A 14,936-nucleotide genomic window follows, 5' to 3' on the forward strand; every position below is an offset into this window, starting at 1 on the left:
GGGGATGAAGCATATAGTGGATTTAGGTCTAATGGGTCAGAGTCTGGTCCAGGTACAGCGGGAATAAATGGTGGAGTGATATTAGAGGTGAAGGGATCAGATGGTTGAGTTTCAGAGGGTAAGGTTGTTGTTTGTTGTGGTGGAAGTGAAGTTTGGAGGGGTGAGGTTACTTCAGATTGTCTTGTGGGTTGTGGAGCGAAATTTTTAGCATAAATTTCAGCTATTGTTGGGGAGTTAGGGTCAGAGTGTTCTTGGTCAGAGGACTCTTGATCAGAAGAAGGGGAAAGGTAAGGGGGTGATTCATATTCAGAGGATGAGGAAGAAGAAGTGCTTTGGTGGGTTTGTATAGGTTGAGAGGGAGGAATGAAAGTTCTAGCTATGTTTAGAACTGGTGTTGGTTGGGAGGTTCTGGTGATTGAGGGTGGGATTTCAGAGGTAGTAAAAATTGGTTGAGAGGAGAGAGGGTTAGAGGAAGCCATTATAGATTCAGAAGAGACAGGAGGAATAGACTTACCGGAAGAGGAATTCAGAGGTGCTGAAGCTTTGGTGCCAGAAGTTTCTCTAAGTCTGGCTTTCTTTGCTCTCCTTGCCTCAGCAGCTATCTGTTTCTCAGAGACACCTCTCTTGTATCTGACAAGGTCTTCTACAGAGTCCAGACAGTCTTCAAGGCGGAAATCAGAAACATCAACACCTTCTTCCAGCATACGATGAAGATAGATGGCAACAGCGTCTCTGGGCTCATCCTTGAAGAATCTGACCAGGCCATGAGGCATCTTCCTCTGATCTTTTAGACATTCCCAGGACACATCCATAGTGGGCTTGACTCTAATCTCTTTGATGATTCCCATGCTCTTCAGGTTTTTGGCATTCAGAGGCTTTCCCACATCAATTGCCAGATCATCCATACATCTGGTCTTCTCCAGATCATCTACCAAGCCATGCTCAATGAAGACATCAGAGAGCAATCTTCCCAGAGGAATGTAGGATCTGGGCTTCATATTATTCCTCGTTTCTCTGACTGAATCTCTCAGATATCTGAAGAGGAGAACAGGGAGGTTGATCTTCACGCCTTTCTGGATGCAGTACAAAATGCATTTCTGATCTGCATTTATGTAATCTGAAGAGTTGGAGGCTGGACGATGATGGATTGTTCCCAGAATAATCTTCAGCCAAACTCGGAGGTTCTGATGAAGCTCCTTGTTCTTAGAGGGGTTTCCTTCAACATTAGGTTTGAAGATTGTAGGGTTAATGACTTCAGTGATGCGCTTTGACCTTGGAGGAATGTTGTAAATCCTTTTACCTCCAGCTTTCTCCATGTTTAGCAAGGAAGCAATTGATGCTTCAGTGATGACAATCTTTACTCCCAGAACAAAAGAAACAATGAACTGGTCATCTGCATCAGCATGTCTCCAAAATTCTTTGACAAGAAGAGGGTAAATGGGACCATAAAGCCTGTCGAAGTAGTTCTCCCAACCTTGCTTGCGAAGATCTTCAGTAAGATCAACACCGTTTCTTCTCAAGTTCTCAAAATCTACCAACGATTCACACAGTACATCCAAATCTTCAAAGGAGGTTGCAAGATGAATGTGGCGTTCACGTTCCAAAATGTGAGGTTCTTGATAAACAGGGGTTATGGTAACGCCTGTAACAGTGGGTGTTTGAGTGTTTGAGGTTTGGGGATTAGAACTGGCTTCCATCTGTTGGGAGAAGTTAAAAACTTCTTGCTCTTGAGCATTCATGAAGAAGATTGAAGAAGAAGATGAAGAACTTGCAGAGAACTTGCGAGAAGGGTTTAGGGTTTAAGAGTGAGTGAGAGTGATAAGTGTGTGAAATGTGAGAAAAGTGTTTATATACCTAAGTAAAAACGCATGCAAAACGACACCTCAGAAAGCGTTAGACACAAAACTCAAAATGGCACGCTTGGGGGAAAAATGATTATAGCTCATAAATGAATGTCTAATCCCACAGTTTGCACACTGCTCGAGGAAAACTCAAACGTCTGCCTTTTGAATTTCTTGACAGCTGTCTAGAAGTTCTAAAGTTTGACGCTTCAGAGTTCCACGTGTTGATGTATCTGATCTTCAGGAATACCAAGAGATTGGTTCTGAAGATTTCTAACTCAGATATCTTCTTAACAATGTAGAAGTATCAGAGTCAGAGGCAGAATCATATTTGTTTTTATCAGAGTCTCATTTTACATGTTCAGAGCCATATTTTACTCAGGGCAATTTTTAATGTTCAGATGTTCTAAGATAAAAAGAAATCTATCTTCAGCTAGAGGCTTAGTAAAGATATCTGCCCATTGATGTTCTGTATCAATGAATTTCAGCGTTACTATTCCTTTCTGAACATAGTCTCTAATAAAATGATGTTTAATTTCTATGTGTTTGGCTCTGGAATGTAGAATAGGATTCTTACTTAAACAAATAGCAGCAGTATTATCACAAAAGATAGGAATGTTACTCTCAAAGATTTGTAGATCTTCTAGCTGATGTTTCATCCAGAGCATCTGAGTTGTGCACAGTGATGCTGAGATATATTCTGCTTCTGCAGTTGATAGAGCGATTGTTGACTGTCTTTTGCTAGCCCAGGAGATCAAGTTGTTTCCCAGAAGCTGGCAATTTCCAGATGTGCTTTTTCGTTCTATTCTATCTCCTGCATAATCTGCATCACAATAACCAGAAAGTCTATACTCTGATGTTTTCTCATACATCAGGCCCAGGTTAGGAGTTCCTTTCAGATACTTAAGAATTCTCTTAACAGCTGTTAAATGAGATTCTCTAGGATCTGATTGGAATCTGGCACAAAGACAGACGCTAAAGAGAATATCAGGACGAGTAGCAGTCAGATAGAGAAGAGAGCCTATCATACCTCGATAGAGCTTCTGACAAACCTTGTTGCTTACCTCTTCCTTTTCCAGAATGCAAGTTGGGTGCATGGGAGTCTTTGCAGAGTTGCATTCAGTCATGTCAAACTTCTTCAGAACGTCTTTAATGTATTTACTTTGATGGACGTACGTGACTTCTGGAGTTTGATTAATTTGAATTCCCAGAAAGAACTTCAGTTCTTGCATTAAACTCATTTCAAATTCTGCCTGCATTAACTTAGAAAATTCTTGGCAAACAGATATATTAGCAGAACCAAAGATAATGTCATCAACATAAATCTGGCATATCATGAGATCATTATTAAGGTTTTTACAGAAGAGTGTAGAATCAACTTTCCCTCTGATAAAATTTTGTTCCAGAAGAAAATTGCTTAAGCGTTCATACCAAGCTCTGGGAGCTTGTTTAAGTCCATATAAGGATTTCTTAAGTTTGAAAACATGTTCTGGAAAGTTTGAATTTTCAAAAACCTGGAGGTTGATTGACATACACTTCTTCTGAAATATAACCATTAAGAAATGCACTCTTGACATCCATTTGGTATAATTTGATAGAATGATTAATAGCAAAAGATACAAGAAGACGAATAGATTCTAACCTTGCGACTGGAGCAAAAGTTTCATTATAATCAATACCTTCTTGTTGACTATAACCTTGAGCTACCAGTCGTGCTTTGTTTCTGACAACTTCTCCTTTCTCGTTCAGCTTGTTTCTGAAAACCCATCTGGTTCCAATGACATGAGTGCCTCTGGGTTTAGGAACGAGATCCCAGACATCATTCTTGGAGAATTGATCTAACTCTTCTTGCATAGCTGCCACCCAATCGTTATCTTGAAGAGCTTCATCACAGGACGTAGGCTCAATCAGAGACACTAGTCCCAGAGGAATATCTTCAGAAGTTCTGAAGGTAGATCTGGTTCTAACAGGTTCATCTTTGTTTCCCAAAATCAAATCTTCAGAAACGTTAATACGACTTTTAACTTTCCTTGGAATTTCTGGAGATTTAATTTCTTCAGAGTCTGGAGTGACAGTTGCTTCTGGAGTTTTCTCAGATTCTACCAGAGTGATCTCTAAATCTGCAAACTTTTCAACTAGCTTTGACTTTTCAGGGTCAAGCTTATCATCAAATCTAACATGAATTGATTCCACCACAATTTTGGTTTCTGTGTTGTATACTCTATAGCCTTTAGAGCGTTCTGAGTATCCTAACATAATACCTTTCTGTGCTTTGGAATCAAACTTGTTCAGATGTTCTTTAGTATTTAGTATAAAACAAATGCATCCAAAAGGATGAAAATAAGAAATGTTGGGTTTTCTTCCCTTACACAGTTCATAGGGAGTCTTTTCCAGAATAGGTCTAATAGAGATTCTATTCTGAATGTAACACGCTGTATTTACAGCTTCTGCCCAAAAGTGCTTTGCGACATTTGTTTCATTGATCATGGTTCTGGCCATCTCCTGGAGTGTCCTATTCTTCCTCTCTACAACTCCATTTTGTTGTGGAGTTCTAGGGCAGGAGAAATCATGGGATATTCCATTAGAATCAAATAGTTCTTCAAAATCTTTATTTTCAAATTCTCCACCATGATCACTTCTGACTCTAACAATTTTAGAGTCAAATTCTTTTTGCACTTTAGAACAGAAACTGGTGAATACAGAGTGAGACTCACTCTTGTGCTTTAGGAATTTTACCCATGTCCAGCGGCTGTAATCATCAACGATTACTAGTCCATACTTCTTTCCATTGACTGATGCTGTTTTCACAGGACCAAATAAGTCAATGTGAAGAAGCTCCAGAGGCTTAGAGGTAGAAACAACATTTTTCTTTTTAAAAGATGTTTTTGAAAACTTTCCTTTCTGACAAGCTTCACACAGAGCATCTGAAGAAAACTTCAGTTTAGGCAGGCCTCTGACTAACTCAAGTTTAGTTAGCTGAGAAAGTTTTCTCATGCTAATGTGGCCTAAGCGTCTATGCCATACCCATTGCTCTTTGTGAACTGACATTAAACATTTAACATTTTGATCTTTTAAATCAGAAAGATTTATTTTATAAATGTTGTTTTTCCTCTTGCCTGTGAAAAGGACAGAGCCATCGTTCTGACTAATGGCTTTACACGTTTTTTGATTAAAGATTACATCATAACCGTTATCACTTAATTGACTTATGGATAACAAGTTATGCATTAATCCTTCTACATAAAGAACATCAGATATAGAGGGAAGAGTACCATTACCAATAGTTCCGGAGCCTCTGATCCTTCCTTTCTGATCTCCTCCAAAGCCTACAAATCCAGCGTCTTTAAGTTCCAGGCTTTGGAACATAGACTTTCTTCCCGTCATATGTCGCGAGCATCCAGAGTCCAGGTACCATGATTGGTGTCTGAACTTTGCTGCATAGGATATCTGCAACATAGATGATCTTATCTTTCGGTACCCAGAATCTCTTGGGTCCTTTCAGATTAGTTTTCCCAGAGTTTCTTACAACTTTGGGTCTTCTAGCATTTTTAAATTTGTGTTCTTGTGTGTGTGTGTAGTGATATGAAAAAGGCGATTTAATTTGGTTACTGGTAGAGGTTTTATGTTCCTCAGAATCATACCCAATTCCTCTTTTATTATTCTGACTTACTCCATAAATCATGGATGCCATAATACTCCTATCTATCCCATTCTTCAGAAATTGTTGAAAGGCTTCTTCATATTTATAAATAATTTCATTTGAAGTTTGTGGTGCTTGAGACAACGTTTCTTCTAATTCTAAGCTTTTTGTTTTAGCTCCATCTCTTTCTATCGTTAGAGATCTGATAGTGTCATCTCGTGCTAGAATTGTTGTCTCAAGTCTACTACATACTTCAGATTTGCTTTAAGAAGGCCTTTAATGTCTTTAACTTTTTGTTTTAATTTCTGAAGAGAGGTAAGAGTTTCTGATAAACATGATTCTAAGTCAGATCTAGAAAGTTCAGAAAATACCTCTTCAGATTCTTCATCTGAGCTGCTGGATGTGGTAGCCATAAGAGCTACGTTGGCCTGTTCATCAGAGTCAGATTCTGATGATTCGGATTCACTGTCGTCCCAGGTGGCCATTAATCCCTTCTTTGTTCTGAAGGTATTTTTCTTGAAGCTTTCTTTCTTAGAGTTATCTTTCTTCAGCTTGGGGCATTCATTTCTGTAATGACCTGTTTCTTTACATTCAAAGCAGGTAATATCTTTGTTAGGTTTACCTTTTGAAGTTGACTCTGATCGATCCCCTCTGGGTCTTGATCTTCTGAAGTTGTTGTTGTTCCTCCTTTTCCAGAGTTGCTTAACTCTTCTGGTTAGTAGGGACAGTTCTTCTTCATCATCAGAGTCTTCAGATTCAGAGTCATCAGTGTCTGCAGTTTCTGCTTGAAGGGCTTTGATTCTGTCTGACTTCCGTCTTTCAGGTCTGGACTTCAGCGCCACTGACTTGTTCCTTTTCTGAGGCTCATCCTCCTCTAGTTCTATCTCATGGCTTCTGAGAGAACTAACAAGTTCTTCAAGGCTGATATTGTTCAGATCCTTTGATAACTTCAGAGCAGTAACCATTGGTCTCCATTTCTTTGGCAGACTTCTGACTATCTTCTTAACATGATCTGCAGTCATGTATCCTTTGTCTAGCACTTTAAGACCTGCAATAAGAGTTTGGAATCTGGAAAACATAGCTTCTATAGCTTCGTCATCTTCCATCTTGAAGGCTTCATATTTCTGGATCAGCGCCAGAGCCTTCGTCTCCTTGACTTGGGAGTTTCCTTCATGGGTCATCCTCAGAGAATCCAGTATATCTTTAGCCGTCTCTCTGTTGGTGATCTTTTCGTATTCGTTGTATGATATAGCATTTAGAAGTATTGTTCTGGCCTTGTGGTGATTCTTGAAAACACGTTTCTGATCTTCTGACATTTTGCTTCTGGGAACTTCAGCTCCATTTAAGGTTGGAGGTTTGTATCCATCTGTGACAATGTCCCAGAGGTCAGCATCATAACCCAGAAAGAAACTTTCGATTCTATCTTTCCAGTAATCAAACTTTTCTCCATCAAAAACAGGAGGCTTGGCATTGTAAGAATCTTTCTCATTTGAGTGGGCCATTTGTTTTTCTCGCACTGGATCTCTCTACACGGTTAAGTGTTTGATTTGAAAATCAATAACAGAGCCGGAGCTCTGATACCAATTGAAGGTGAGAAAAACAAGAAAGGGGGGGGGTTTGAATTGTTTGAAAAATAAGCGCTTTTGCAAAATGAAATCACACAATGATTTTATACTGGTTCGCTTATAACACAAAGCTACTCCAGTCCACCCGGCCAAGGTGATTTCGCCTTCAACAAGGACTTAATCCACTAATCTTGAAAGATTACAAACAACCCCTAAGAGAGAAGAAAATCTCTTAGTCCTCTCAAGTCTACAGACTACAAAGAGTCACTTGAGGAAATCAAATAAAAATAGATACAAGATGTGTAATCTAGAGTGCTTCTAAGAAAGCAAATATTACAAACTTAAGAACAAATTTTTCACTTGATAAGCAAAAGCTTAGTGAAAATCTTTGAAGAACAAAAATGTTTTTCTTGAGCGTGATATAATTTCAGTATAGTTTTGGCTAGTGATTTCTTCCTTACTGAAAGTTGATTTCTTCTCTATTTATATAGGAGTTGAAGTAGTGTTGAAATAGAGTTGAAGTAGAGTTAAATCTGCTGGATAATGAGATGTAATTACGCCATTCCATAAATAGCTTCTGCAGGAGACTTTTTTCTTTTAGAAGTGACTACTTACCACAAGTAGTATCTTCTCTCTTGGAAGAGGAGATTAACGTCTCTTTCTAATTGAGGAAATCCATTTGCAGAACTTTAACTTGGCTTAAACGTTACTTCATCATGATTAACAAATCCATAATCAGAGTATTTGTGTTTCTGGAGAATCTTGGAATCTTGCTTCTGATGTTGATCTCTTGAGAGTTCAGATGGCGCTGATAACGTTTCTCCAGAATCAGAGCTTCTAGACTTTACTTCATGTTCAGATGCTTCTGATACTTTGCAGTTTTGTCCAGAGTCAGAGCTTCTTGAAACGAGATACCACTTTAGATGCTTCTGATACTTGATAATTTGTATCTGATCTTGTTGTGCATCTGATGACATCATCAGATTTATTTCTTCTTTCTTTAGAACCCTGCACACTTAGAACCTTTTCGTTAGGGTGCCATTTTTGGTTTCATCCTTTGTTATCATCAAAATCAAGGAATCTATTGTAGAACAATTTTTGTTCTTACACAACCTTCTTCCTCTTGCTCTGCCTCTTTGCCCTTTTCCTCTTTTCAGCCGCTTCTCTGCTTTTCACGTAAAACCCTCTTTACCAAAAATGAAACTCTTTTTCCTTATTTCCAACTTATATATTTTCCAATAAATATTATTCCAATAATAATAATAATAATAATAATCCAAAAATTCCAATTATTTAATTAAATTAATAAATATAATATTAACTTAAATTAAATAATTATCTTATTTTTATCGGGGTGTTACATTAACAGCAAAAAAAGAACACAAGAGGATATTTTCTAAAAAACCCTAAAAACAAACAGAGGAAATATTCTTAAAATCCCAGAGATTAATCTAAACTAGTTTTGTTAAGAACACTGAACACATAATACTAAAAAAACAAGCAAATCGTAAGAAGAAATTAAAACAGCTTTGCATCTATATAACCATCAGAAATAAAAACAGAGAAAGAAGAAGAAGACAAAAGGAAAGATTGAGGAGAAACTCGTCTTAAACCGTGACGGATTGCTGACGACAAACTCGGGCCTGAAGCGCTCCTTCATCGCCTGAAATCATCTTTCCGCCTCCTTCGTCGTGGTAAGTAAAACAAATCCCCGTTATTTTCCTTAAAATCACAACATGCAAAGGCCTGGTTTTTGTGTTAAGAGTTTAGGAATCGGAGAGGTTGTAGATCGGTTGGTTCTTGCTCCGATCTAGAAGGTTTGAGATTGGTTTGGGGATTTTGGAGTTCAGATTCGAACTCAGAAGTTTTTATTTAATGGTCTAGGTTGCGTTTTGGGTAGGGTGACCGGAGAAGAACGGAGGCTCCGCCGTGAGCCGCCGCCTTCGGCCGTCTTCTCCGGGAGGAAAGGATTTTAGGGTTTGCAGAGAGTTTGAAACGTTTGGAGATTGGAGAGAGAGAAAGGTTTCTGAATAAATGACGTTTTCTTTCCCTTATACTTGTTTTAAGTTAACGATGGAAGCGTGGGAGTAGTGGTGACAAGTGTCACCAGCCCTGGACACTTGTCACCGTCCAAAGGATGAGTCTTCTGGGTCAACGTTTGACCAGACCCTTTCTGGGCTTTCCTTTGCTCTTAGGCCCATGTTCCTTGACTGTTCACACCCCCACAGTTTAGAATAGAACAATGCTTTGATTTACACTAAATTCTTTGATCATTAGAATAGAACAATGCTTTGATTATTTTATTTTATTTTCAAAATTATAATTATACTATTGTTAATATTATTTTATTTTATTTTCGAAATTATACTATTGTTAATATATATATATATATATATATATATATATATATATATATATATATATAGGAAATATGTAATTATATTACTATTATTATTATTATTATTAATTTTTAAAAGTAAATACACAATTATATGGTTGTTATCATTATTAATATTTAATTATTTGGTTATATTCATTTTTTTTATTACTACTTATTATTTAATTAAAATAAAATAATTCGTTAAACATTCAATTAATTAATTGATTATAGAATCACAAGTGTCCTTCATAATTTAGATGTTTATTTATCTTGAGGAGTGTATGTGCATGATTATTTTTTATCTATTTTTTTATATCGAACCTTGAGTGTACACGAAATGACATGTTATAATTGTGACAAAATCACGTCGCTTTCATCGATTTTAAAATAATCCGAGCCGATTTCAAAATAAATCACATATTTCTCGATTCAAAGTCGAACCCATTTTCAAAACACCTCTGTAAGTCGATCGTTTGTAAAAGCATCGCCATCAACCTAACATGGCTTACTCTTGGGCCTTCTTACAATGAGACCTATTCGGTTTTAATTAATCGATTAGATGGATTATTCACTAAATAAATTCAATTCATTCACAAAAATGCAAATTTTAAAACCTCGATCCAACATCGAAAGTTAAATTAAAATACTTAATCACATCTAAACAACACTTCATTTGAAAATGAAAAGGGGGTTGGTTTTGAGTTTTCAACTCCTCTCCTCGATTATTTGAGTACGAGTTTTCTTACTCGGTTAGTCAAATGGTCGTCATTTCTAATCCATTTAAGCACAAACAAATCAAATCCTTTTATAACAAGAAACCAAAAGGGAGATAACTTTGAGTCTTCAATTTTTCTCCTCGACTATTTGAATACAAGTTCTCTTACTTGGTTAGTCAAATAATTGTCGTTCCTCCACAAACTTTTAAACCCGATTAAATCAAATTATTTTCATAATAAGCTAAATGAAAAGGGATATGACTTTGAGTTTTCAACTTCTCTCCTCAATTGTTTGAATACGAGTTCTCTTACTCGGTCAGTCGAACAATTGTCATTTTTTCCACAAACATACAATTTAATCAAATCATTTTCTTAACAAATTATGCGAAAATGGAGATGGTCTTGAGTCTTCGATTCCTCTCCTCAAATGCTTGGATATGAGTTGTTTTACTCAGTCATTCGAGTATTTGTCGTTCATACTAAAATACGTCAATCTTATACAACCTTATTTTCATAAATACTCGGATGAAACAGAGAGTGGTTTAGAGTCTTCTATTCCCTTTCTCGGTTATTAGGATACTAGTTGTCTTACTCGGCTATCCGAGTATTCGTCATCCATTCAACAACATATTAACTATTATTAAAACCTTTTATAATTAAGGAGGAAAAAGAAAGTGGTCTAGAGTTTTCTATTCCCTTTTCTGATTATCAGGATACGAGTTGTCTTACTCGACTATCTGAGTAATCGTCATCCAACAAAAATATCTCAACACATCAAATTTATCTGTCCTCGCCCCGTGCGATCGAAACCAATCAAACAAACATTCAAACATATTAATCCAACTTGTCACCCTCGTGTGACCAAAACTCTCTTTAAAAAGAACACTATTTAATCCTTTCTAACGCGCACAACAAACTAGTGCTTAAGCCTCCACCGAGAGTAGACAAGCCAACGTTTAGCCTTTAGAACGCGATCTAAACAGTCGTTCATTAAAAGACACCAACAAACCGTAGTTCCCCAAACTACGAATGCTCTGACTTCCTTATTGCACCATAAGGATACATAGGCAGGAGATTGCTGTATCTTCGCGAGCACATTAATAAAAACCCCCCCTTTTCACTTTCTGAGGTTCCCATCAATTTCTACTTACAATATATTTATAACCCGAAGAAAACAAACAAACAAAGTTAACACTCAAATCAAAATATTGAATTAAAAGGTTCCTGTTGAGTACAACGGACGTGAGGGGTGCTAATACCTTTCTCTCGTGTAATCCACTCCCGAACCCGAATATGGTTGCGACGACCATTATTCCATTTTCTAAAGGTTTTATCGATATTTTCCCATTCCTTCATTGGGATAAATAAAGTTCGGTGGCGACTCTGTTTGAACGTAAATTTTTCCGCGACCATCGTGAGGAATCGTATTTTTCGAGATGCGACAGATGGCGACTCTGCTGGGGACTAGCTCCAAGCAAAAGAGAGTGAAGCCTAATTTAGTTCAATTGATGTATTGTGTGTTAATTTTGTTGATCTGTTTATTATTCTGTTATTATTATGTTGTCATAATTATTGTGATTTATTGACTATCTCTTATTTGGGGTTTTATGGTTGGTGATACTTTGTGAGATAGGCTCTCCACCCGAGTCTGAGAAAAACCATAAGATTAAGTTGGTGGTTGCATAGTGGGTGCCCACAAGAAGTCTTCCTTGTTGGGAAGAAACGAATACCCCGCCTAGAGGAGGTTCTCTTGAAATATTATTGCCCGACGAGTTTTCGTCACGACGATAATATTCTCAAGTTGGATCAATGACTCTAGGGACCTTTTAACCCATTATATATCCGGTGGTTATGTAGTATCTACCTGAAAAGTCCCAGACTTATTGGGTTAATACGAAATCCCCAATCAGATGAGATCCCTTGGGCATATTACTACCTTATAGTGGTATTCCCAACCTCGATCTATGACTCTGAGAACCTTATTAGAACCTTGGACTCGAGAGTTGTGTAGTATGGACCCACTAGGAGTTTTCCTCTTTGGTATCATACAAAGGCCTCACCCAAACGAGACTCTGTTTAGGGATGTTATTAGCAGATGAGTTTTCATCATGACAATAACTTTCTTAAATATTGATTGATGACTTTGGGAACTTCTTACCTTTAACATTCTACCAAAAGGGTTTTGTTTAGTAACCAAGAATACCCACTCGCATGACCTGTATATCAACCTACATGTGACACGCATAATATCATTCATAGCATATCATTCATATTATTTTATTTCCAAGGAATCTGAGTATCATGAGTTGCAGGAATTCAAGAAGCATGGAATCAAGCAAAAGAAACATTTACTCTTTCAAATTCAAGGATCCCGATCTGAAGAACTTACGTAACTTGGTCTCTCAGATGCACCATGTATACAGAATCAACTTTGGCAAGAATTATGGCAATTTGCTCAGCATCCTCAATCAACAAGTGGACCATACAGCCTTGATCACTTTAGCCCAATTTTATGACTTACCTTTAAGATGCTTCACATTCCAAGACTTCCAGCTAGCACCAACGTTGGAAGAATTCGAGCGTCTTGTTAGGATTCCTATGAAGAACAAGTCACTATTTGAAGGGACAGGTGAATCTTTGCCCCTTGAGGTCATTGCTAGTGCGCTTCATATGAACGAAAAGGAAGCAGAAGCTAACTTAGAGACCAAAGGGAATACCAAAGGATTTTCACTAAGTTTTCTTTTGGAAATAGCTCATACCCTATTGAAGGCAGAAAGTTGGGATGCTTGTTACTCTGCTATTGCATTGGCCATCTATGGCATCGTCCTGTTCCCAAATATGGATGGTTTCGTAGACATGACTACCATTTGTGTTTTCCTTACTGGGAACCCAGTACCCACTTTGTTAGCCGATGTCTATTATTACATAAGTCATAGGTATACTAAGAAGAAGGGATTGATTGCTTGTTGTGCTCCTTTATTGTATCAGTGGTTTCTAGAACATCTTCCGAAGACAGGTGCTTGGGTTGAACATACAGATGTTAGTTGGCCTCAGAGATTGGGATCACTCCGATCTGAAGATCTCTCTTGGTACTCCAAAGAATACATCAACGTAGACATCATATTCAGTTGTGGAGATTTCCCAAATCTACCGCTTATTGGAACTCAAGGATGTGTGAATGCTAATCCAGTTCTATCACTCAGACAACTTGGTTACCCAATGGAAGGCCCTCCAAAGGCAAATTCTTTGGAAGCTTTCTTGTTACTCGACTTTGGGGTTGAGAATCCTAGCTTATTCCAGCGAATCAAAGAAGCTTGGAAGAATATCAATCGAAAAAGGAAAGCTGAGTTAGGGAGAGCAAATGGGATTACAAAAGAACCATATTTTCAGTGGGTAAAGGAAAGGGTGCAGATAATTAAAATGCCATTTGTCATTCGGACACCTATATCTCTTCCTGAACCTAAGCTCACCCATGTCCCTATTGAAGAAATGGAGGAACTCAAGACCACCATGGCAAAGCTAGAAAAAGAGAATGAAGAGCTGCAGATAAAACTCCAACAAACCATCAATGAGAAAAACAATATGAAGTGGGAGGTCGAAAGAAAGGAGGCACAACTTCAAGTCCACGTGGAAAAGTTCAACAAGGAGGAGCATAAGAGAAAGAAGATCAAAGTGGGATTAGAACAAGCTGATCATTGTTTGGATACTCTTAAAGGTCAACTACGACAAGCTCAGAAAGAATGTCAAGACAATGAGCATTGGTGGCATCTAGCCACAAAGGAAAACAAGAAGATAAGGGATACACTTGGGGCTCAAATAAAAGAACTCACCAATTCTGTTCGTCATGCAAAAGCTGAAGTAGATCAGGAGCGCCGACTCAAGAATATAGCAACTGAAGCTTCTAGGGTGTCACCCATGGTATGGGAGGAGAAATGTCGAGAAGTAAGAGATGTCAGGGAGTCTGTAAGCTATTGGAAGAACCAACTAGAGTCATTACGCCAAGACAGCTCCATATGGTTGAAAGAGCGAGACTATGTGATTGAAGATTATGAATCCTTTAAGAAGACCATAGACTTTTTACAAGGGGATAGGGATAAGTTTCGTGCAAAACTCGATGGGCTAGTAGGATTCTGTAATTGGGCAGCTAAAGAATTTCCATGGAGGTTGAGAGACGCATTCGAAGAGTTGAAAGAAGATAGCACTCCTCATCCATAATCAATTTCATTCTGCTCTGCAAAGGGTTGTTGAAGAGATTCAATGAGGAACTAGAAGAGCTTCAGGCCAGAAAGCCAGCTGTTTAATTTGCCTATGTCTTATATTTTGTTCCTTTAAACAAATGTACTTTTGAACTATGACCTTTTTGGACCTCTATGTTATGTATTGGAATGAATGACGTTTAAAAATTACTCCATTATTTCTATTCTAAGTATTTTTTTTGTTTCTTCGAATTACTAACAACTAATGAAACTCGAATGACTCCCTAGAAATAAAATATGCATAACATTTGCATCTTCATTATGCATCACACTTCATGAAAATCAAAAAAACTTACCCAACCTTTTTACCCTTTATCCAGCCACACTGACTAATAAACACCGGTACGAGACGCGAAGCAAATACAAGATGACATTAGAGCAAGTTGAGGCCAACCAGGTTACCATGAGGACAAACATCAATACGATCCAGGAGAAGATGGATCAGCTGTTGGAAATAATGCTTGCGATCACTCAGAGAGAGAGGAGCGAGGAGGAAGAAGCTAGGGCAAGAAGGAATGACGGCGCACCAAGTCCGAAT

This window comes from Lathyrus oleraceus, chromosome 6, assembly GCF_024323335.1.
Source record: "Lathyrus oleraceus cultivar Zhongwan6 chromosome 6, CAAS_Psat_ZW6_1.0, whole genome shotgun sequence".
NCBI lineage: Eukaryota > Viridiplantae > Streptophyta > Magnoliopsida > Fabales > Fabaceae > Lathyrus > Lathyrus oleraceus.